Source organism: Callithrix jacchus, chromosome 22 (genome assembly GCF_049354715.1).
Source record: "Callithrix jacchus isolate 240 chromosome 22, calJac240_pri, whole genome shotgun sequence".
Taxonomy (NCBI): Eukaryota; Metazoa; Chordata; class Mammalia; order Primates; family Cebidae; genus Callithrix; species Callithrix jacchus.
In genome coordinates, this window is record NC_133523.1 from 41,535,517 (window position 1) to 41,560,404 (window position 24,888).

General features: G+C 52.9%; 1 protein-coding gene across 12 annotated transcripts in view; it reads left to right on the forward strand.

The window, feature by feature from the left end:
• Positions 1-2,569: 2,569 nt before the first annotated feature.
• Positions 2,570-24,888, forward strand: part of BICRA (BRD4 interacting chromatin remodeling complex associated protein) — a 99,020-nt gene continuing 76,701 nt past the window's right edge. For 9 of the 12 annotated variants that reach the window (XM_035287418.3, XM_035287420.3, XM_035287423.3 and 6 more), the window contains exon 1: positions 3,510-3,544. The gene's annotated coding sequence lies outside the window, so the exon portion shown is untranslated. Of the gene's footprint in view, positions 2,679-3,509; positions 3,545-24,888 lie in introns of those variants that run through there. The other 3 variants (XM_035287419.3, XM_035287421.3, XM_078360245.1) reach the window with 1 other exon arrangement.

Sequence of the window (24,888 nt, forward strand, 5' to 3'; positions counted from 1 at the left end):
TTAGATGGAATCTTGCTCTGTCGCCCAGGCTGGAGTGCAGTGGCCCGATCCTGGCTCACTGCTACCTCCCTCTTCCGTGCTCAAGTGATTCTCCTGCCTTAGCCTCCTGAGTATGTTTTTCTATTTTAGGAGAGACGGGGTTTCACTGTGTTGCCCAGGCTGGTCTTGAACTCCTGAGCTCTGGCAATCTGCCCGCCTCGACCTCCCAAAGTGCTGGGGCTGGCTTCTTGCTGGTGTCCTCTGCACTCTGCCAGAGCCACTCCAAATGACATGGCCCAAGGCCATCTCCTTCAGAGGCCAGATGTGTGCATGAGGTGGGTGAATACTGTTATATCTATTCAGCATACTTTTCCTGAGCATTTACTAAGTGCCAAGCACTGTTTTAGGGACTGTGGATATTCTACAGTGTACCTGGGAACTGCCACAAAGGGCATGACTGAGGGAGGTAAACTGAGGCCCACAAACTGAGGCTAAGTGACTTGTTTGCTTAGTTGCTTGTTGTCTGTATTGTCTAAAAGTTGTGTGGGAGGCAGAAACCAGGGTGGTGGTGGTCATCACAGGATCCTTGGTACACAACAGACATTAAACAAATATGAATGGGCCGGGCATGGTGGCTCACGCCTGTAATTCCAGCACTTTGGGAGGCTGAGGCGGGCAGATCACAAGGTCAGGAGTTCGAGACCAGGCTGATGAACATGGTGCAATCCCGTCTCTACTAAAAATACAAAAATCAGCTGGGCGTGGTGGTGTGAGCCTGTAATCCCAGCTACTCAGGGGGCTGAGGCAGGAGAATGGCTTGAACTCGAGACACAGGTTACAGTGAGCCGAGATCAGGCCATTGCACTCCAGCCTGGCAACAATAGGGAAACTCAGCCTCAAAAATGACTGAATAAACTCTGATGAAATCTGCAGTTAGTCCCCTAGTTCTGAGTCCGCCAGGGCTGGCAGCTCTGACAGATACACCAGTGCTACCATGAGGTCCAACCATACAGTGAAGCCTTCAGAGGAGGGTGGAGTCTCACTTCCTGGGTGCATGACTGGGCAAAACACTTCCCTTCTCGGAGCCAAGTGAGTTTTCCACGCTGTGACATTTAGGTAACTAAAGGCCTCTCCCTGTGGGCAGTTCTCATCAGAAGCTGTCATCACAACCCAGTTAAGACTTTACAAGTAGCTCCATCAGTGGCTGTGAAAGTGCAGAGTGGGGAAGGTGCAGACTATACAAAAATAAAGTAAAAAAACGTGTGCACTGCTACTTCCTGGAGGGTCCGCATACCTCCAATGGGTGGGGGATGATCACTGTTTTTTTTTTTCTTTTTTGAGAGGGAGTCTCACTGTTGCCCAGGCTGGAGTGCAGTGGCATGATCACAGCTCACTGAAGCCTCAACCTCCAGGGCTCAAGCGATCCTCCTGCCTCAGCCTCCCAAGCAGCTGGGACTACAGGTATATATCACCATGCTGAGCTAATTTTTGTTGAGACAGGGAGACAGGGTCTTGCTATGTTGCCAACGCTGGATAAATTCTTTTCTTTTTTTTTTTTTTTGGAGACACGGTTTCGCTCTTGTCACCCAGGCTGCAGTGCAATGGTGTGCTCTCGGCTCACTGCAACCTCCACCTCCCGGGTTTGAGCGATTTTCTGCCTCAGCCTCCCAAGTAGCTGGAATTACAGGCCTGAGCCTCTGTGCTGGCAGATAAATTCTTCTAAAAAATATATTGCAGTAGATATTACGGGTACCACCGCCAAAATACTAGAAGACATGTTAAGGCTTAAAAAACAGAGGCCGAGGCTGGGCATGGTGGCTCACGCCTGTAATCCAAGCACTTTGGAGGCCAAGGCGGGCGGATCACCTGAGGTCGGGAGTTCAAGACCAGCCTGACCAACATGGTGAAGCCCCGTCTTTAAACAACAACAACAAAACAGAGGCCAAGCGTGGTGGCTCACGCCTGTAATCCCAACACTTTGGGAGGCCCAGGCAGGCGAATCACCTGAGGTCAGGATTTCCAGACTAGCTTGGCCAACATCGTGAAACCCCACCTCTACTAAAAATGCAAAAAAAAAAAAAAAAAAAAAAAAAAATTAGCTGGGGGTGGTAGTACGCGCCTGTAATCCCAGTTACTCCAGAGGCTGAGGCAGGAGAATCGCTTGAACCCGGGAGGCGGAGGTTGCAGTGAGCAGAGATGGCGCCACTGCACTCCAGCCTCGGGGACAGAGCGAAACTCCGTCTCAAAACAAAACAAAATACAACAACAACAACAAAAGCAATCACAGATCTGTCTCAATTACTCATTTATTCAACACGAATTCACTGGGCACCTACTGTGTACAGATTTTTCTAGGGCATTGGGGAGACAGAAGGGAGTAAGGGAACAGAATATAAGTCTCCCTGGGCTGCGAGCCCCGGCAAGGCAGGTCCGGGGGTTGTGCCCTCGCTGGGCCCCCAGCACCGCGCAGCGCACACAGTGGGCGCTCACCAAGCGCTCGCTAAGGGAAAGCGTGAATCCCAGTGTCCCGCCAGCAGGGCGTTTACGGCCTGATGGGGCGGAAACGGACCCGACACCACCACGGCGTCCTGGGGCTTCTGGGAATCCCATCAGCGCGGCCGGAGCGGCCTGGGACAGGCTCCGAAGCAGGTCCGACCCGCCTCCCCGGCGCCGCCGCGGCTCGGCGGAGACCCACTGAGGTGAGTGATCGACCCACGTCCGGGGTCCCGGCCTGTCACCCCTTAGTCCCCGCCGCCTTCCACCCTGCCAGGCTCCAACTGGGGCTCCGGCGCGGTCCCAGCTCCGGGGGGACTCCCTTCCATCTCCTCCATCTTCATTCTCAACTCCCGCTATCTTTTCGAACCTGGGGCGCTCCCCTTGGGCGCGTCCTCCCGCCGGGCGACCGTCCTCCGCCTCGGGGGACGCGCCTAGAACGCACGGCGCCCCCTCCCCAGCCGGACCCAGGGTGTGAGACCGCGGATCCCTTCAGTTCCCCTGCGCCTCAGCACCCGGATCGCTGCTCGAGGCAGTTGACATACTACACCCGAGCCCAGGCAGGCGCGCCCCCGAACCCCCGGGACTGGGGCTGGGGGCGGGGACGGCGCCGGCGCGGAGGGCCCAGTCCTCGGGCGTCCGCAGCCTCCCATTGGCTCCTGGGCCCGCCGCTCGCGCCTGGCGGGGCCGGGGCTGGTCCGCCCGGGCGTGGGGCGGGGCCCCTCGAAGCCCCTCCCCCGGCGAGGGAGGAGGGAAGAGGAGGAGGAGGAGGAGGAAGAGGAGGGGGGGCGGAACACAAAACCTGCGAGGTTTTTTTTTTCCGTTTGCATTTAATTAAAAAAAATTTTTTTTGCATACCCGAGGGACGCTCCCCGGCGCGGGCGCGGGCCCGGGGCGCGCGGGCCTGGGCGCGGGGCGGCGGCGAGGGCCCGGCGGCGGCTGCGGAGCGGCCGCCATGCGATCAGGCACTGCGCTGACCGGCCCGGCCGGCCGGCCCCTTCTGGGTCCTCCCTTTGCAGCCCGTGCGGGGCCGTCTCGGAGACCCCGCGCCGACGGCTGCTCAAACATCAGGGTGAGTTTCTCACAATGTAGCAATTTCTCTTTAAATCTCTTAACTCTCTCTACCTGCGAGTCGGGGCTGTGACAGGGCGCAAAAGCGAGGGGGGAGTGGGGGTTGGCGGCGAGGGTGTGTGTGGGGGGAGCCGGAGCCGGGGCCGAACCCACCCCCGCGACACTCACACACTCAGCCCCCCAGCCGGGGCGCAGCGCCCGCTGCCTCTTCTTTTTTTTTCTGCTCGGCGCCCACCGCCACCGGCACCCCCCCGCCCCGCGTCTCTCCCACCACTGCCGCCGCCCCGATCCTACGGGGACCCCCCAACCGGCTTCCTTGCCCAGACCCGGCGCCCGGTGCCTCCCCGGCCCTCCCGCCGGCTGCCGGGGATACAATGGAGCGACGGGGAGAGGAGACCTAACGTTCCACGGGGGGAGGGGCGCGGAGACCCCCTCCCCGGCCTGGCCCCCTCCCCTCGCCCCGCTCCCCGCCTTTCGGGGAAGGCGAGGGCCACCGGGCAGCGGGCGGCGATCTCCCTGCCCTAGGCGGCGAGCCTGCATCTCCCCGCCTCGCTTGGCCCCTGCGCCCCCTCCCCAAATCCCTCCCGTGGGTGTCGCGGACACGGGGGACCCCTGAGAGCTGGGGAGGGATGGATGGGGAAGGAGGCCACCGGGGCTCCCCCTCCGCACCGCCCCTAAACAATGAAAGGAGTTGACTTGACCCCCCACCCCCGGCAGTGGAGGGAGGTGACCCCCTCCCCCATCCCCAGCTGAGGCTCATCGCGGAGGGGGCCGTTACGGGTGTTGGGGGGGGTGAGCGCCTCTCCTGTCACCTCCCGAGGTTCGGGGCGGCCCCCCATCTCTTCCCCTTCGGCCTGGGAACAGGAGGCACCAGGCCGGGCCGGGGCACGGCGCTCGGGTGGTGACCTTTAGACAAAGGCAGCCCTTTCCCCGGGGTGAGCCCGGACGAGCTGGGCCCGCGGCCTCCCCGGGCCCCTGCGGAGGGCAGCCAGGCCGCGGGCACCCGGAGGGAGGGATGGAGGAGGAGGGAGGAGGGTTGGAGCCATCTGGTTTTCCCATCCCTGGCTGCCCCTCGGCTGCTTCCCCGACTCCTGTCACGGGCGGCCGCGGGGAGACGAGGGACCAGGGACTGCCTGGGCCTTGGTGCGCGGCCAGCCGGGAGGACCGGGCGAGGAGCCGCGGGAGGGCTCGGCTCGGCCTGGGCGCCGGTGGTGGTTGGAAGGCACTAGGGCTCCTTCCTCTCCGCGCCCCTTTGTTTTGCTTCGTGGTTCTGAGCAGCTGAACTTCCCTGGAGGTGGGGTCAGAGGCCGCAGTGTCAGCCCTCCCGGGGAGGCCCCAGTGACAGGTTCTAGCTCTCTGGTGTCCCCAGCCTTGTGGGCTGCAGTCTGTGCCCAGGCCCATGTCCTGACCATCGTCCCCTTTTGTCACCCCACCCCACCCCACCTACCACCCACCCATAGTATAATACAGATCTAGGGATGGCTTTCTCTTAACACCTCTTTAAAGAGGGCACTTGTCAGGGAAACTAGAAACATCCCGGGCTTCAAGGCCTGAGATTTGGGATAAGCTCTCTGTGCTTTCCACCTCTCCCAGCACCTGGGGTGGGGGTGGGGGGCTCTGTCAACTCTGACCTGCCCCGGGTCATGAGAAAACAGGGGAGGACAACTCAGGAAGCACCCACTTCCCATGCTGGTAGAATTTTGGGGGCACGTTGACCTCCCTTGTCTTCTGTATAGCTCCCTCCACCCCCCAGATGGAAATATTAATAATAATATTTATCTAGGGAGCCTTTTTCTGCCACTGCTAAATACATTACACACTGGCCACAGTCCAAGGAGGAAGTAGAGGAGGGACAGACATTATTCCCATTTTCCAGACAGGTTCATGGAGGCTCAGAGAGGTTAAGGGGCTTGCCCAGGGTCACACAGCCCTGGGTCACACAGAGCTCCAATTCGTTACCTCCTAGAGTGTTTCCATCTCAGTTAGAAAATCTTAAGCTCTTCTTCTGTCCTACCCTTTGGCACTTTGCTTCTCTGACTTCAGTGGACCTGGTTGGAAATGTAGCTAATACCTCAAAGCAGCGGCCAGGTTTCTTTTCCCTGGGAGCTGGTTTTGGGAAGGGGTGTACTTGGAAGTGGGGCTGAGGGCAGGATCATTTATTTCACTTGTGGCTGGAATGGAGAATTGCCTGCAGGAACTGAGAATTGGAGGCCTGTGAAGAGTCGGGGAGGGGGAGTCCCAGGCCTGGCCAGTGATGGGCTTGGGGCACCTAGGAGCTGGCCCCACTGTCGTGCTCTCCTTTCTCTGAGCAGGGTACTCGGCCCCATTTGCTGCTACTAAGCCCTACCTGGAGAGAAGCTGAACTGTTTGGGACTGTTGTCGTCTGGTTGTCCCTATGCCCTGTGACCCGCTGTCACTTTGCCACATCATGGCCCTTTGATGCAGCTACTGGAGAACTTTCTTTTTCTTTTTCTTTTTTTTGAGACAAAGTCTTGTTCTGTTGCCCAGGCTGGAGTGCAATGGCGCGATCTCGGCTCACTGCAACCTCCGCCTCCCGGGTTCAAGCAATTCTGCTGCCTCAGCCTCTCAAGTAGTTGGAATTACAGTTGTGTACCACCACGCCCAGCCATTTTTTTTTTTTTCGTATTTTTAGTAGAGGTGGGGTTTCACCATATTAGCCAGGCTAGTCTTGAACTTCCAACCTTGTGATTTGACTGCCTCGGCCTCCCAAAGTGCTGGGATTACAGGCGTGAGTCACCATACCTGGCAGCAGAGGACTTTCTTGCCTGTGTCTCTTTGGCCTGATCTGCTCGGTAACCTTAGGCAGGTCATTTAACTTCTGGTCCTCAGTTTTGTCATCTGCAAGTAGGGATAATTATAGTTTCTTTAAGCGACCTGGGGGTGGGTAAAAGTATTACCCAAACTTGTCATTTATAGTTACCATTCAGCAGGCAGAGTATGCAGTGTGGGTACAGGGCAGGAATGTCAGCTGCTGGCATTGAAATTTTTTTTTTTTTTTTGAGATAGAGTCTTGCTTTGTTGCGCAGGCTGGAGTGCAATGGCGTGTGATCTTGGCTCACTGCAGCCTCCACCTCCTGGGTTCAAGTGATTCTCCTGCCTCAGCCTCCTGAGTAGCTGGGATGACAGGCACCTGCCACCACACCCAGCTAATCTTTGTATATTTAGTAAAGATGGAGTTTCACCATATTGGCCAGCCTAGTCTCGAGGTCCTGACCTCAGGTGATCTGACTGGCATTTAAGACTGGGTGCTGTGGCTCACGCCTGTAACCCCAACACTTTGGGAGACCAAGGCAGGAGGATCACTTGAGCCCAGGATTTCAAGACCAGCCTAGGCAACGTGGTGAGACCCTGTGTCTACAAAAAATGAAACAATTAGCTGGGCATGGTGGCACTTGCCTGTGGCCCTGGCTCCTTGGGGGTGCTGATGTCAGACGATTGCTTGAGCCCAGGAATTTGAGGCTGGGGTGAGCCATGATTGTGCCACTGCTCTCAAGCCTGGGCAACAAAGTGAGACCCTGTCTCAATAATAGTAATAAATTAAATAAAAAATTTAAAGGTGAATAGAGAAGGACTTTGCCCCACAAGAATTCCCTGTGGTGGGAGAAGGCCAATTGCAAACAAACAATTTCCCTCAGTGACACTACCCTCTGAGCGCTTTGGGGACTGGGGCCCTACCCCTTCAACACTTTACCCATGCTGAATACACATTTACTTGGAGGGGTGGGGGATTGGGGGCTGAGAGAGAGAGGCAGACCCCAACTCACCCGGTGTAGGAGGTAATACAGGTGATCTTGCCATTTTACAGATGAAGAAACTGAGGCCAGGGGAAGCACTTTGGGAGGCCGAGGCGGGTGGATCATAAGGTTGGGAGTTCGAGACCAGCCCGGAATATGGTGAAACCCCATCTCCGTGGCCGAGCCAGGACTCCAAGCCAGACAGCAGAGACTAGTGGTGGGGATTCCATATTTGTCAACAGAACTGGGGAGATGGTACTTCATGGAGTCTGATCCCAGAAGCATTGAGGGACCCCTAATCCCTGCTGCCATTGCCCCCTACTTTAAGTGCAGATATTTCCCTTGGTGAAATGACAGGCATAAGTAATAATCCTCGGGGGTGGTGAGCAGGAGGAGAGGGGCTCAGGGGAACTCCCAGATCTCTCAAGGCTGAGTGCTGGCTGAATGTAGGAACTGATCTTTTCGGAAGGTGGTGGGAGAAGTCTGAGTAAGGCCCAAGAGGGTCTCCCTGCTGACTTCCTTCCCAGAGGCCTCCGACCCTTCCCCACCCTTCCTTCAGGAGATGGGGTCTGCCCCAGGTTATGGAAGGGCCAAGGGATCAGGGCCCAGAGGTCTGGGAATGGGGAGTTCCTGGGGGTGTGTAGGGCCCTGCAGGTTCCCGTGGGCCACCTTGTAGCCCCAGGTCCAGCCAGCAGGCCAGTTCCCCGCCAGCTCTCAACCCCCACCCCCCAGGCTGCCTTGACTCCAGGTCTCAAGAATGCAGAAGGCTGCTGGTAGGGGAAGTTAATTGGAAACAGGAAAACATGGCATTCCTTTCCAGGCCGCCTGGGCTTGGAAGGCAGAGGGGACTGCCATTTCCCCTCTCCCGCCCTGCAGGGGAGAGGGGTGGGGAGCATGGTTATCTTGCCCTGGTCATAGTTGAGCCTTCTTCCCCCACCAGACACCCTCACTTAGTAGAAAACAAGAATAGTCATCCGTGCTGCGTGTCCACGATGTCAACTGCCCCCCCCCACTCCCCCAGCAGAATGAATTGCTCCCTCCTTACTCACCCCTTCACACCCCTCTGGTTTTTTGTCTCCTGTCTGGCATGGGAAGCCTTTGGTGGAGGGGTCCTTAGGGAGCGTCTCCCGGTTCTGTTCCTTGCATTCTCCTCCGCCTGGAGTGCCACCATTAGAGTTGTGTCCCAGTTGACTGAAGCTTTTGTGTCTCAGGGACATGCAAGTTTCCCCAGTGGAGAGAGAGAGTTTTCTGAGGCATTTCTACTTTGGTGACAATTAGTTTTGTGTATGAGTGTGTGGGGCGGGTGTTGACAAAAGCAGAGAGGGCCTTTGTTTATTTAATTGTTCCCAATGAAACTTGCTGAGGGCCTACTGTGTGGCAGGGCCCTAGGGAGCAGTGAAGTCATAGGGACCCAGTCCAGGAGGAGGAGGGAGAAGGGTTGGATTAGCCGTTGTGGGGTTTCATTCATGCTGCCTGGGTGGTCTGAGACTGCATCTTTCTCTCTCTCTGCCTTTCGTTTTTTTCCTAAGTGATACATGCACACAGGGCAAATTCAGAATACCAAAGATGATGTGTCCTTGTATCCTCCCCAGAATCCCTGGTCACCTAGCTCTCTTCCCCGGAGCAGCTGCCTCCATTCTGATGTTCTGTGTGTGTACTTTTATATACCGATGTATGTCATTAAAAACTATTCAGGCCGGGCGTGGTGGCTCACGCCTGTAATCCCAGCTCTTTGGGAGGCTGAAGTGGGCAGATTACCTGAGGTCAGGAGTTCAAGACCAGCCTGACCAACGTGGTAAAATCCCATCTCTACTAAAAATACAAAAATTACAAATTAAAAAAGTTAGCTGGGTGTGGTGGGACACACCTGTAATCCCTGCTACTCAGGAGGCTGAGGCAGGAGAATTGCTAGAACCTGGGAGGTGGAGGTTGCAGTGAGCTGAGATTGCGCCAACCTGGGCACTCCAGCCTGGGCAACACAGCGAGAGTCCAGCTAAAACAAAGAAACAACTGTTCATCTCACACAGATGGTAGTCTGCTCTATCCATTGCTCTCTTCCTGCTTCATCTCCCTGGGAGACCTCATGTAGGTCTTCCTCCCATCTTTTTCTTGGCCGTGTGGTATTCCTCTGTGTGGGCGAATCCTCCTTTACTATAATGGATGTGGAGTTGTTTCCGAATATTTTTGCATGCAGCACGGGAAGGCACAGGTCCACACACGTTACAGGAAAATAGGTATGCCTGTGGGTGGCCTCCTGGAAGTGGGATTGCTAGATCAAGGGCCAGCAATTTGTCCTTTGCTGGCTCTTAGGAAGTACCTTTGATGCTGTACCTTTTTTATTTTTTGAGACACAGTCTTGCTGTGTCACCCAGGCTGGAGTGCAGTGGCGCCATCACTTTTCACGGCGGCATTGCCCTTCCCGGGCACGAGTGAGCCTCGCATCTCAGCCTCCCCAGTAGCTGGGACTACAAGTGCCCACCACCACACCCAGGGAGTTTTTGTATTTTTTGTTAAGACAAGGTCTCACTGTGTTGCCCAGGCTGGTCTCGAACTCCTGCTCAAGCACTCCTCCCGCCTAAGTCTCCCAAAGTACTGGGATTATAGGCGTGAGCCACTGCACCCGGCCCCTCATGCCGCACCTTGAGGGCCTTTATTCTCTTTCTCTCCTGTTCACTGTGATCCCACCTGTCGCCCAGACTGTGTCTGCAGGCTGCACCTGCGTATGTCTTTGCCTCTGGTGACTTCCTCGTGTCTGATGAGCTTCCTGCCTCTTCCTCCTCCTTATGTCCTGCATCACGTGCTTGCCACCTGGTGTGGAGGTCAGGAGTGTGGGCTCTGGACCCTGCCAGTTGGTTCTGATCCCAGTTCTGCTACGTGCTGGATGAATGACTGTGGACAGGGGCCTTGCTTGGGGCCTTGGTTTCCCCCTCTTTTCTTTTTCTTTCCTTTTTTTTTTTAAGACAGAGTTTTGCTCTTGTTGCCCAGGCTGGAGTGCAATGGCGCCATGTTGGCTCACTGCAACCTCCACCTCCCAGGTTCAAGGAATTCTCCTGCCTCAGCCTCCTGAGTAGCTGGGATTATAGGCATTCACCACCACACCTGGCTAATTTTGTTTTTTTTAGTACACGGGGTTCCTCCATGTTGGTCAGGCTGGTCTTGAACTCCTGACCTCAGGTGATGTGCCCGCCTCAGCCTCCCAAAGTGCTGGGATTACAGGTATGAGCCACTGCACCCGGCCTGAGCCACTGTGCCCAGGTTTCCCTCTCTATTAAGTGAGTTAGTCTCAGTATCTATTTGGTAAGGCTCTTTGAGGGTCCCCAAACACCCATAAAGTGTCAAGGTAGCCTTGTCACTCAGTGTCGGTGTCACCTGTCATTTTTAGGCAGTTCTTTCTCCTGTGGACTGTGGCCCCCTTATTTGGCAGGCGTCGGATGGAATACTGACTTCTCTGCTTAATTGCAGTGTGACCCTGGGCAAGCGATCCCTTTGCATGGCCTCGGTTTCCTTGTCTATAAAATGGGCCCATGATGCCTCCCTTGTAGGGTCTGCTGTGAGGCTGAACAAAGCAATGTTCTGTCCAGCTGGGCGTGCAGTTGCTCTCAGGAACTAGCAAATGATGCTGCTGGAGTTCTCACTATGATTACTGTTCTCCCGCGGGACTACGCTGACTCCCCTGATCTGAAAGGTCCCCATTGTCTTCCTGAAAGGCACACGATGAACAATGTTGGCATTTTAAACCGTATGGCAGCAGAGGGCACGCAGCAGGCTGCTCCCGCATGAGGCACACAGGGCTTCCCTGTACTGTGCCTCAGTTTCCCCATCTGGAAGAATGGGCATGGGAGGAAACCCACCTCAGGCATGCTCAGTCTTCAGCACAGTGCCTGGGGTATAGCTAGTGCCTGAAAAAAATGTGTGGCTGTAATGAGAATAATTATTATTAAGTAGCGTGGTCTCCCATAGGATCAGATACCCAAGTCACTATGGCCTTCCCCCCAAACCCTAGGCAATCAGTGCTGGCTTTTTTTTTTTTTTATAGATGGAGTTTTGCTCTTGTTGCCTAAGCTGGAGTGCAATGTTGTGATCTCAGCTCACCACAACCACCACCAGGTCCAAGGGATTTTCCTGCCTCAGCCTCCTGAGTAGCTGGGATTACAGGCATGTGCTACCACTCCAGGCTAATTTTGTATTTTTAGTAGAGACAGGTTTCTCCATGTTGGTCAGGCTGGTCTCGAACTCCTGACCTCAGGTGATCCACCCACCTCAGCCTCCCAAAGTGTTGGGATTACAGGTGTGAGCCACCATGTTTGGCCGAAGATTCACTTTGATTCTTCTTTTTTATTTATTTATTTAATTTAATTTGGGTTTTTTTGAGATGAGAGTCTTGCTGTGTGCCCAGGCTGGAGTGCAGTGGCGCAGTCTCAGCTCACCACAACCTCTGCCTCCTGGGTTCATGTGATTCTCATGTCCAGCCTCATTAGCTATGACTACGGGTGTATGGGCCACGGCACCCAAATAATTTTGTATTTTTTGTAGAGATAGGGTTTGGCCATGTTGGCCAGACTGGTCTTGAACTCCTGGACTCAAGCAATCCACCCTCCTCGGCTTCCCAAAGTGCTGGGGTTACAAACATGAGCCACCATGCCTGGCCTATTATTTTTTAATATTTTATTTTATTTTATTTCATGTGACAAGGTCTTGGTGTATTGCTCAGGCTGGTCTCCAACATCTGGGCTCAAGCAGTCCTCCCACCTTGGCCTCCCAAAGTCCTGGGATTATATTCATGAGCCACCGCACCTGGCCATCTTTACTTATTATTATTTTGTTTGTTTTTTTCTTTTTTTGCCATCTAGACTCTACTTGGCGGGTTTATTATTTTAACTTATATTTTTTATTTTTTTGAGACAGGCTCTCGCTCTGTCATCCAGACTGTAGTGTAGTGGTGAAATCTTGGCTCACTGCAACCTCCGCCTCCCGGGCTCCAGTGATTCTCCTGCCTCAGCCTCCTGAGTAGCTGGGATTGCAGGTGTGTGCCACCATGCCTGGCTAATTTTTGTGCTTTTAGTAGAGATGGGATTTCACCATGTTGGCCAGGCTGGTCTTGAACTCCTGACCTCAGGTGATCCACCTTCCTAGACCTCCCAAAGTTCTGGGATTACGAGCATGAGGCACACGCCCGCCCGACCTTTTTAACTTTTTGTTAAGGAAATTTTAAAGCACTCACCAAGAGCTGAGAGAACAGCATAGCCTTCCTCTGTATAACCATCACCAGCTTCTGCAAGAATTTTTTGCTGATCTTTTTTTGGCCATTACGTCTTTCCTGCTATGCAAATATATATATTTTTCTTTTTTACCAAGGCATTTTTAAGCAAATTCCAGATCATTTCCTCTGTATTATTATTGTTATTAATGGTATTGTTATTTCTGGGATCCAGAATTTGTTTCAGCACCTCCGGAGTCTGTCCTGTTCTGTGAAGGAAGTGGCATTAGGCCCATTTCACAGGTTGGGGAAACTGAGGCAGCAGAGAGTGCTTTGATCAGGTTGTCCTTTTTCTGTGATCACCCCTTTGGGACTGTGGTGAATTCCCTGTCTTAGCCACACCAAGCCTGGAACCCTGCAGGTTGTTTCTGTTGACACAGGTTTGGTGGGGTTCACACCTGGGGGCATACGGCGTGGAGTACAGGTTCTGTGGCTGCAGAAATCCTCCTCCTAAAGGAAGAGTTGAAGTGGGGCTGGCAGCAGGGGGTGGACCCCTAGGATGACCCTGTAGGTGACGAGCAAGTGGGTCAGCTTTGTGGATTAAAGTCCTGTTTCTGCTCCTTCTAGCCCTGGGACTTGGTGGCAAGCTCTTTGCCTCCTTTAGGCCAGCTTAGAGAAGCAGAAGTGCAGGAGAAATAATAAATGCTTCTTTGGATAACCTTATTGTTAAATAAGGTCTAGCGTGGAGAGGATGTTTTCCAAGTGCCAGGCTTACAGTAAACGGTCGCTGTTGTTACTGTTGTTAGTTGCTGCTTCTGTGTGTACTCTTGAGGTTGGGGACAAAGATGATCTTTCTTTTTCTTTCTTTCTTTTCCTCTGAGACAGTCTTGCTCTGTCCACCAGGCTGGAGTGCAGTGGCTCCATCTCAGCTCACTGCAACCTGCGCCTTCCATGTTCAAGCAATTCTTCTGCCTTAGACTCCTGAGTAGCTGGGGTCACAGGCGCGCACCACCACACCCAGCACATTTTTATATTTTTAATGGGGATGGGGTTTCACCATGTTGGCCAGGCTGGTCTCAAAATCCTGACCTCGTGATCCACCCACCTCAGCCTCCCACGGTGCTGGGATTACAGGTGTGAGCCACTGAGCCCATCCCAAACGTGCTCTTTCTAGGGTTGCAGAGGAAGGGTTGATGCCCCTGGATTCCTCAGCCCGGCCCCGCTGCCTTCATTCCCTCGCCATGCCCACCCTGTCCCTCTGCACTCTCCCTTTGAAATGCTCGCCTGCTTAGGGGACTGCCAACTTCTGCGTGGCCCCTGTCAGCCTCATAGGTCCTCTGTGTCCCAGCCTGGTAACCTTGGGAATGGAATGAGTGGGAATATCTGTCTGCGGCTGTGAGACCCTTGCTAATGACTTTTGGGGTCCTTGAGAGAGTGCCTGGTGGTCTCTGCTGATTGAAGGCAGAGGATGGCCCAGTATCCAGGGACGCCTGTAGGTCAAGCTCCCCGAGCCACCTGTCCAGAAGCCAGGTACCACCTCTTGTCCACTGTGTGAGGCTGGGCAGGCAGATGCCCATAGCCCCTGCCTCACAGGGTGGCGTTGACAGTTCACTGGACTGTAACCTCCATCAGCTGGCATGCATTGCCCCTCACTGACCTCACACACTAGGCACCCAACCTGGGTGAGGGAGGTCTCCCTGGGAGAGGTCTTAGCTCACAGCCTAACAAGCCCTTGGGATACTGGTGGGTGGAATTTCTCTCCCTAGAATGTGCATGGTGACCTTTTACTTTTTTTTTTTTTTTTGACGGAATCTCACTCTGTCGCCCAGGCTGGAATGCAATGGTGCGATATTGGCTCACTACAACCTCTGCCTCCCGGGTGTAAGCCATTCTCCTTGCCTCAGCCTCCTGAGTAGCTGGGATTACAGGCGCCCACCATCATGCCCAGCTAATTACTGTATTTTTAGTAGAGACAAAGTTTCTCCATGTTGGCCAGGCTGGTCTTGAACTCCCAACCTCAGGCTCGTCTCAAACTCCTGACCTCAGGTGATCTGCCTGCCTCAGCCTCCCAAAGTGCTGGGATTACACGTGTGCGCCACTGTGCCTGGCCTTTCCCAATCCTTTTTCATTTAAGTGTAATTCATATACAGTAAAATTCACAGAGGGGCCGGGTGTGGTGACTCACATCTGTAATCCCAGCATTATTTGGGAGGCTGAGGTGGGAGGATCACCTGAGGTCAGGAGTCGGAGACCAGCCTGGGCAACACAATGAGATCCTGTCTCTCCAAAAAAAATAAAAACCTTAGCTGGTTGTGGTGGCTCCCGCCTGGAACTACTCTGGAGGCTGAGGTGGGAGGATTGCTTGAGCCCACGAGACTGAGGCTGCAGAGAGCCATTCATTAAAATGCACATAGCTTAAGCATGCCTTTCTGTGAGTCCTAACCCCTATCAAGATACAGCACATTCTCGTCACTGCCAGAAAGTTGCCCCGTGCCCCTTCCTGGTCAGTACCTGCTCCCAGAAGCAGTCACTGGCCTGCCTTGTCATTGTGGGTCAGCCTTGCCTCTTCTAGAATTTCACAGAGCTGGGTACCTGCCCTGTGGAGTCCTTTGGGTTGAGCATCTTGGCTCAGCAGCATCTTTTTGAGATGCAGGCGTGTTGGTGTGTGTATCGCAAGTGCCTTCCTTTAAGAAATTCTTTCCCCGGAGTATTTCTTCAGGCCTGGCTTTCTCACAAGGCTCCAAACTGTAGAAGTTGAGAAGGGAGTGCTGTGTTCCCTGTGTCTGAGCTTCTGGCGCGCAGTAGGTACTCTGTAGATGCTTGTTGAATGAATGGATGGATGGATGACAGGCATGTCCCAGGGATGGAGAAAGGGGAGCAGAGACCCCGTCTTTGGAGTTTTCATATGTTTCTCAAAAGGGGTCCCACTGGCTGGGGCTCAGTGGCTCACACCTGTAATCCCAGCACTTTGGGAGGTCAAGGCGGGTGGATCACGTGAGGTCAGGAGTTTGTGATCAGCGTGGGCAACATGGTGAAACCCCGTCTCTACAAATCTACAAAAGTAGCTGGGCATGGTGGTGCATGCCTATAGTCCCAGCAACTTGGGAGGCTGAGAGGTGGGAGGATCACTGCGACCAGAAGGTCAGGGCTCCAGTTAGACGTGATCACACCACTGCACTTCAGCTTGGGCGACAGAGTGAGACTCTGTCTCAAAAAAAAAAAAAAAAAAAAAGAGAAAAAATGTCCCATCTGCTTCCAAATGACCTGGTATATTTGTGAAGAATGACCATCCCTGGGCCCCATGCAGACCAAACTCTGGGGAATCCCCATGAGTGGAGTCCGGGAATCAGCATTTTCTTTTCTTTTTTCTTTTTTTTTTTGAGACAGAGTCTGGCTCTGTCTCCCGGGCTGGAGTCCAGTAGTGTGATCTCAGCTCACTGCAACCTCTGCCTCCTGGGTTCAAGCGATTCTCCTGCCTCAGCTTCCTGAGTAGCTGGGATTACACGCATCCACCACTGCGCCTAGCTATTTTTTGTATTTTTAGTAGAGATGGTGTTTCACCATGTTGGTCAGGCTGGTCTCCTGACCTCAGGTGATCCACCTGCCTCAGCCTCCTGAAGTGCTGGGATTATAGGTGTGAGCTGCCATGCCCAGCATTTTCATCAAGCCTCATCTCTGGGCAGTTCTTTGGCACAGGCAGCTCAGCCCTAAGTCCTAGGCCTCTTCTGGCGGCAGCAGAGCTCCCAGCAGGTCTGTCATCCTGTCAAGGTGGCCATGGGTCTTGGGGCAGCGCTCAACCTCTGTCTACAGGCAATGCCTGTCCTGGCCCGGCTGCCTCCCAGGTGCCTGTGTGTGAGCCTGGAGTCCTGTACTCACTCACTCCCTAAGTGCTGTTCCAAGAGCGAATGAATGGGAACCTGCAAGGCAAGTCAGGATGGTCAACCTCCCCACTGCTCAGCAGGGAAACTGAGGCTTCATGAGTTCAGGTGTTTCTCCTGCAGTTCACCTGGGAGTGAAAGCCGACATGCGGTATGTCCGGGCTAAGCAGCTGTCAGTTGTAAGATGAGTCTTTCTTTTCAGAGGCAGGAAAGTGTGAAAATCTTGAAGTTGATAAAACTCAGGAAAAGTCCTCACCCACCTGCAGTTTGCTCGATGTCTCAAGGCTGTTTTGTGCAGGGTTGTTTTTTCTATCAAATTTCTGTCTCTTTAGCCAAAGGAACCAAATCCCCTGACATCTGCCCAGCCCTTTGTCCCTTCTCAAGCATGTCCCCTTCCATGGTTCTGCTTTTTTTTGTTTTTGTTTTTTGAGACGGAGTTTCGCTCTTGTTACCCAGGCTGGAGTGCAATGGCGCGATCTCGGCTCACCGCAACCTCCGCCTCCTGAGTTCAGGCAATTCTCCTGCCTCAGCCTCCTGAGTAGCTGGGATTACAGGCACGCACCACCACGCCCAGCTAATTTTTTTGTATTTTTAGTAGAGACGGGGTTTCACCATGTTGACCAGGATGGTCTCAATCTCTTGACCACCTGCCTCGGCCTCCCAAAGTGCTGGGATTACAGGCTTGAGCCACCGCACCCGGCCTCTGCTTTTTTATTTAAAAATTTTTACTTTTTTTTTTTTTTGAGATGGAGTTTTGCTCTTGTTGCCCAGGCTGCAGTGCAGTGGCATGATCTTGGCTCACTGCAACCTCTGCCTCCCGGGTTCAAGCGATTCTTCTGTCTCAGCCTCCCGAGTAGTTGGGAATCACAGGCACGTGCCCCCATGCCCAGCTAATTTTTGTATTTTTGGTAGAGACAGGGTTTCACCATGTCAGGCTGGTCTTGAACTCTTAACCTCAGGTGATCCACCCACCTTAGCCTCCCAAAGTGCTGGGATTACAGGTGTGAGCCACTGCACCTGGCCTGAATTGGGAGACTTATTTAACTCAGTTTCTTTAATTTTTCTTTTCCAAGTTGGAGTCTTGATCTATTGCCCGCAGTGGTGCGATCTCAGCTCACTACAACCTCTACCTCCCAGGTTCAAGTGATTCTCCTGCCTCAGCCTCCGAGTAGCTGGTGTTACAGGTGTGCACCACCACACCCAACTCATTTTCATACTTTTTTTTTTTTTGAGATGGAGTCTCACTCTGTTGCCCAAACTGGAGTGCAGTGGTATGATCTCAGCTCACTGCAACCTCCACCTCCCAGGTTCAAGCGATTCTCCTGCCTCAGTCTCCCAAGTAGCTATGACTACAGGCATGTACCACCACGCTCAGCTAATTTTTGTATTTTTAGTAGAGATGGGGTTTCACTGTGTTGGCCAGGCTGATTTCGAACTCCTGACCTCATGATCCGCCTACCTTGGCCTGGCCAAGATGGTGAAACCTTGTCGCTACTAAAAATACAAATACTAGCCTGGTGTGGTGGTGGGTGCCTGCAATCCTAGCTACTCGGGAGACTGAGGCAGAGAATTGCTTGAACCCGAGAGGCGGAGGTTTCAGTGAGCTGAGATCTCGCCACTGCTCTCCAGCCTGGGTGATAGAATGAGACTCCATCTCAAAAACAAACAAAAATGTGTGTGTGTGTGTGTGTGTGTGTACTCTCATATTAGACATTACATAATTTAATAATATTTAATAGAAATATAAAACTATATAATATATACAAATTAATATTCCTGTTTATAAAATGCCCTTTTATTTTCATTCCCCTCCCCGTCAGTGACCTCCTGTGCTGGAGCACATTGCTTGCTTTGTACAGTGGATTTTTGCTTTACAGAAAGGATTCTGCTTCTGTTTCTCCTCATTTTCTCCCAACGCTGTTTGGAGGGTCACCGTGTTGATCCCTGTCCCTTTGGTCTGCTGCTCCTCCGTGCTGTGCCGCCCCATTCCTCTTGGGTCTTTTTCTCCCAGTGCTGTTTTGAGGGTCACCGTGTTCGTCCCTGTTCCTCTGGTCTACCCCTCCCTGCGGTGCCACCCCATAGACTGCAGGTAGCACAGTTCACTTAAAATCCTCCTGAGGGCCAGACCCCCAGGTTGCCACCATCTCCCTGTCACAGAGGCACAGAGGTAAAATGAGTTGCCCAGGGTCACACAGGGAGCTGCTGCCTGGGCTGGGATTTTTGTCCTCCTGGTTAATTCAGACTTACACTAAGGCCTCCTGCTGCCTGGGCTGTGACCGATGTTCCTGCCTCCAGCACGAATAGCCAGTGCTGTGCTTTCAGGGACTGGGGAGAGTGATAAGGCAGGAACACACCCATTCCCTTGCAAAGCCAGATCAGTATCCAAGGATTACCAGCTGAGCCTGGAGAGGTCAGGGGAAGAGGCATCAAGGTAGGCTTCCTGGAGGAGGGAGCTTCTGGGACAGGGTTGGGGTAAGAGAAACAGGGAATCTAGCATGATCTAAGGTCATTGCCCAGAGCAGCTGGGTGAAAGGAAGTGTTCTTTTTTTTTCTTTTGAGCTGGAGTCTCACTCTGTTGCCCAGGCTGGAGTGCAGTGGCACGATCTCAGCTCACTCCATCCTCTGCCTCCTGGGTTCAAGCGATTCTCCTCCCTCAGCCTCCTGAGACTGCAGGTGCCTGCCACCATGCTCAGCTAATTTTTGTATTTTTAGTAGAGGCAGTTTCACCATGTTGGTCAGACCTGTCTCAAACTCTTGACCTTGTGATCCGCCCGCCTTGGCCTCCCAAAGTGCTGGGATTGTAGGCATGAGCCACCACACCCAAGGCCAGGAAGTGCTCTTTCTTGAGATAAGGCAGAGTTGACTGTGATGTGGGGAGTGCAAATTACAGAGAGAAAGCTCTAAACTCCTTCAGCTGGTGGCGAGGTGCAGCGAGGAGGGAGATTGGGATGGCTGAGTGAATTTTAGGGGTCACTGGTAAGAGACGCGGTGTGAGTGATTGAAGTAAGTCCCAGGGGATGGCTCCCCGGGGAGAAGCTGAGAGCGGGTTGAGAATCCACCCTCTCGGCTGCTGCTGTGTAGGTGGAGGGAGATCGGGACCAGGCAGGGTCAGAGTCTCTGGAGCCAAGCGGGGCATTTCTGCACAGGTTTTAGCTTAGACGGACGTGAGGTCAGGCTTCCTGCGTTGGATACAGGTGGCCTGGAAGCAAAGATTTCCTGGGTTTGATGGGTGGAAATCAGCCTGGGTATGGTGCGGAGCCACGGAAAAGGGAAGGGAAGGCTTCCTGGTTGGATGGAAGGCAGGCAGGCTAAGAGGCAGCCAGGGACTATTTATTTATTTATTTATTTATTTATTTAATTAATTAATTTATTTATTTATTTTTTGGAGTCTTGCTCTGTCACCCGGGCTGGAGTGCAGTGGCGTGATTTCAGCACACTGCAACCTCCTCCTCCCCGGTTCAAACAAGTCTCCTGCCTCAGCCTCCTGGGCAGCTGGGATTACAGGCACATGACCCCACATCTGGCTAATTTTTGCATTTTTAGTAGAGACAGGGTTTCACCATGTTGGCCAGGCTGGTCTTGAATTCCTGACCTCAGGTGAGCTGCTCGCCTCAGCCTCCCAGAGTGCACCACGCCTGGCCAATTTTTAAAAAACAGTCTTGCCGCCCCCTGTGACTCCCTAGTGCCCTCAGGTAAAACCCCTTCAGCTCCTTGTACAAAGTCGGCCTGATCTGGCCTGGCTTATCTCCTACTCTTTCATCTTCCCTTTCTCACACCAAGCTTGTTCCTGCCTCCCCACCTCATCGTCCCCTGCTGCAAGCATACCCCAAAGACAGGAGGCGGGTTAGGTTCCAGACAGCCGCAATAAAGCAAATACCACACTAGAACGAGCCACACAAGTGTTTTGACTCCCCGGTGGATATAAAAGTTACATCTACACAATACTGCAGTCTATTAAGTGTGCAGTAGCATTGTGTCTAAGAAAAAACCGGTGTAGGCTGGGAGTGGTGGCTCACGCCTGTAATCCAAGCACTTTGGAGGCCAAGGCGGGCAGATCACCTGAGGTCGGGAGTTCAAGACCAGCCTGACCAACATGGTGAAACCCCATCTTTAAAAAAAAGAAAAAAGAAAACCGGTGTACATGCCTTAGCTTTAGGCCGGGTGCTGTGGCTCACGTCTATAATCGCAGCACTTTGGGATTATGAAGTCAGGAGTTCAAGACCAGTCAGGCCAATATGGTGAAACCCAGTCTCTACTAAAAGTACAAAAATTAGCCAGGTGTGGTGGCACGCGCCTTTAGTCCCAGCTACTTGGGAGGCTGAGGCAGGAGAATCACTTGAATCCAGGAGGAGGAAGTTGCAGCGAGCCTAGATCATGCCACTGCGCGCCAGCCTGGGTAACAGAGTGAGACTCTGTCTAAAAAAAAATATATATATATATATATTGCTTTATTGCTGAAATATGCTGATTGTGACATGAAGTGAGCATGTTATTGGGAAGTGACACAGATAGGCTCACTGGACACAGGGTTGCCATAAACTTTCAGTTTGTAAAAAATGCAGTATCTTTGAAGTGTGTAAAGCCAAGCACAATCCCACAAGGTATACCTGTACCTCCCACCACCATGCCGTGACTTTGTTTTCTTTGAAATAGGGTGTCATTCTGTCGCCAGGCTGGAATGCAGTGATGTGATCATACTCACTCCAGCCTTGGCCTCCCAGGCTGAATCGAGCCTCCAGCCTCCAACCTCAGCCACTGGAGTAGCTGGGACTGCAGGCATGCGCCACCTCACCTGGCTAATTTTTAAAAGTTTGACGGAGATGAGGTCTCACTGCGTTGCCCAGGCTGGCCTTGAATTCCCAGGCTCGTGTGATCCTCCTGGCTTGGCCTCTGCTGCGATTACAGACATGAGCCACTGTACCTGGCTCGTTTTTTTTTTTTTTGATGGAGTCTCTGCTGCCCAGGCTGGAGTGCATTGGTGTGATCTTGGCTCACTGTCACTTCTGCCTCCAGGGTTCAAGCGATTCTCCTGCCTCAGCCTCCTGAGTAGCTGGGATTACAGGTGCCTGCCACCACGCCCGGCTAATTTTTGTATTTTTAGTGGAGACAGGTTCCACTATGTTGGCATGGCTGGTTTTGGACTATTGACCTCAGGTGATCCGTGCGCCTCAGCCTCCCAAAGTGCTGGGATTACAGGTGTGAGTCACCACACCTGGCCTAGACTGGGTTTTTGAGTGTCTGAGCTGAGTTGGAGGCTTAGGAGGGAGAAGGAAAGAAAGTGAAGGAAGGTTCTAGAAGAGCCGGGAGGAGGCAGCACTGGGTTGGGCTCAGGAGTGAAGTTTGTTCACAGTCTGCATAGAGGAGAGGGTGTGAAGGCAGAGGGTGTGTGTACAGTTGGGAAGGCGTTCAGGAGGCCAGTGTGGACCAGCTGGGAGACACAGGAGGAGAGGGAGGCCGTGGGGCCACGTCGGGGCTGGCGACATGGGGAGCTGGTAGGCAGGGAGAGCTCTGGCAGCTGCCCTACTCTGGCGTGGAGAGGCACCTTTTGTTTCTCAGCCCCTGAGTCTTATGAGCAAATGGTGATTCTTAATTTGGGGGAAGAGGGAGCTCCGGTCCTTTTAGGAATCTAAAGGCCACAAGCTTTAGAGGCCACAAGATTTTCCCCAGAGAAACACGCACTACACTCTATATTCCAAAGTCTGGCGAAGGGTTTCAGGAGGGTTGGGAAGCTGTTCCCGGATGGTGATGGCAACAGGCGTGATAGTAACAGCCAGCCTTACTCTGGCTCACCCCGGTCCAGGCTCTGTTCTGGGCCGCTTACAAGCATCAGCTCCTTCACTCACAGAAGGATGGGAGGAGGTAGGTGCAGGAAGCACCCCTGTTTTACAGATGAGTAAACTGAGGCACAGAGCAGTTAAGCGACTTACCCAGAGCCCCCAGTCTCTTCCCTGGGCGTTCTAGTTCCACAGCCTGTTTCTGTTTTGTTTTGGAGACAAGAGTCTCACTCTGTCTCCCAGGCTGGAGTGCAGTAGTGTGATCATGGCTGGCCGCAGCCGTCAACCCGTACACCGGCACTTCTGCAAATAATGTTTCTGCAGCAAATATAGCTGCGGCTGTTGCTACTAAGAGGGAGATCTAAGGACAGTCCCTGCAGTTCCGCTTTGCCCCACAACAAGCCGGGGAAAATGGAAAAGATGGCTTGAGAGGTTTTCGGAGGTTGGAATTGCGAATGATGGCCAGACCTAAAACGCCTACCTGGTAGGATGGGTGTGGGGTTTAGTTGAGATGATAGCAAGGACTTTGTCAGTGCTGGTTGCTGTTACTGTCAACTGTTACCGCTGTTACTATCACTAACCAGCCTTCAGTCTGTACGGGCCAGTGCAGACACACTGGGCTGTGCTATAGATACATGGTTTCCTAGACCTTCTTGAGATGGAGCTTTGCTCTTGTTGCCCAGGCTGGAGTGCAATGGCATGATCTCGGCTCACTGCAGCCTCCATCTCCCGGTCTCAAGTGATTCTCCTGCCTCAACCTCCCAAGTAGCTGGGATTACAGGCGTCCACCACCATGTCTGGCTAATTTTTTATTTTTTTGTATTTTTAGTAGAGACAGGGTTTCACCATGTTGACCATGGCTGGTCTCAAACTCCTGACCTCAGGTGATCCCCTACCTTGGCTTCCCAAAGTGCTGGGATTACAGGCATGAGTCACCATGCCCGGCCCAGGTTCCTAGACTTTAACGTGCACACCAATTCCTGGGAGATCCTGATACCATGTGAGTTCTGAGTCAGTTGGTGTGGAGACTTTGCATTTTATTTTTTTTTGAGACAGAGTCTTACTCTGTTGCCCAGGCTGGAGTGCAGTGGCATGATCATAGTTCACCACAGTCTCAACATCCTGGGTTCAGGTGATCCTCCCACCTCAGCCTGCTAAGTAGCTGGCACTACAGGCACATACCACCTCACCCAGCTAATTTTTGTATTTTTTGTAGAGACGGGGTTTTCCTATGTTGCCCACGCTGGTCTCAAACTCCTGGGCTCAAGTGATCCTCCTGCCTTGGGCTCCCAAAGTGCTGGGGTCACACCTCACTTGACCCCAGCATTTTTCAGTGTGCAGTTCAGTAGTGTGAAGTGTATTCACATTGTGTAACAGATCTCCAGAACTTTTTCATCTTGCACAACTGAATCTTTATATGCATCCAACAACTCCCCCACCCCCAGACCCTAGTAGCCACCATTCAGCTTTCTGTCTCGATGGATTTGACTACTTTAGAAGCCAACTTTAAGTGGACTCATATAGATCTGTCTTCTTGTGACCGGCTTATTTCACTTAGTGTACTGTCCTCAAGGCCTATTGTGGTCTAGCATATGACCAGGTTTCTCTCCTGTTTAAGGCTGAATAATATTCCATTGTATGAATAGACCACATTTTGCTTCTCTGATGATCTGTTGGTGAAGAGTTGCTTACACTTCCTGGCTATTGTGAATAATGCTTTGAACATAGGTGTGCCGGGACAGGGGTCTCACTGTCACCCAGGTTGGAGTACAATGGTGTGATCTTGGCTCACTGCAACCTCTTCCTCCCAGGTTTAAGCGATTCTCCTGCCTCAGCCTCCTGAGTAGCTGGGATTACAGGTGCCTGCCACCACACCGGGCTAATTTTTGTATTTTTAGTGTGGACAGGGTTTCCGCATGTTGGCCAGGCCGGTCTCTTAACTCCTGACCTCAGGTGATTCCCCCGCCTCGGCTCCCAAAGTGCTGGGACTACAGGTGTGAGCCGCCGTGCCTGGCCACCGACACCTCTTTGAAATCCTGCTCTCGCTTTATTTGACTATATGCTCAGAAGTGGGATTGCTGGGTCATAGAGTGATTCTGGTTTTAATTTTTGAGGAGCTGCCATCAAATTTTATTTATTTATTTAATTTATCTGAGACAGAATCTTACTCTGTCACCCAGGCTGGAGTGCAGTGGCCTGATCTTGGCTCACCGCAGCCTCTGCCTCTAGGGTTCCAGCAGTTCTCCTGCCTTAGCCTCCTGAGTTGCTGGGACTAAAGGCACTTGCCATCATGCCTGGCTGATTTTTGGGTTCTTAGCAGAGATGGGGTTTTACCATATTGGCGAGGCTGGTCTTGAACTCCTGACCTCAGGTGATCCGCCCGCCTCGGCCTCCCAAAGCACTGGGATTACAGGCGTGAGCCACCGCGCCCAGCCATTCCCTGCTTCTTCTAAATGGAATATTTTAGTGTTCCATTTTATCTCTGCATTTACCCTGGTAGCACCTCTTTATTGCTATAGACTTTCCGTTCTCTTTCTTTGCCTAGGACCTTGGCTTTGAATCTGAGTGAGATGGGAGCCATGGGAGGGCTCTGAGCTGGGGAGTGACCCCACCTGACATTTTTTCATCCATATCTTGGGTTGCTTATGCAAGAGTGTTTCCACCAGCCAGATTCCTGGAAGAGGAATCGCTGAGGCAAAAGGGAGCGAGCATTTAGACTTTGGTAGCCCCGCCAAGTTGCA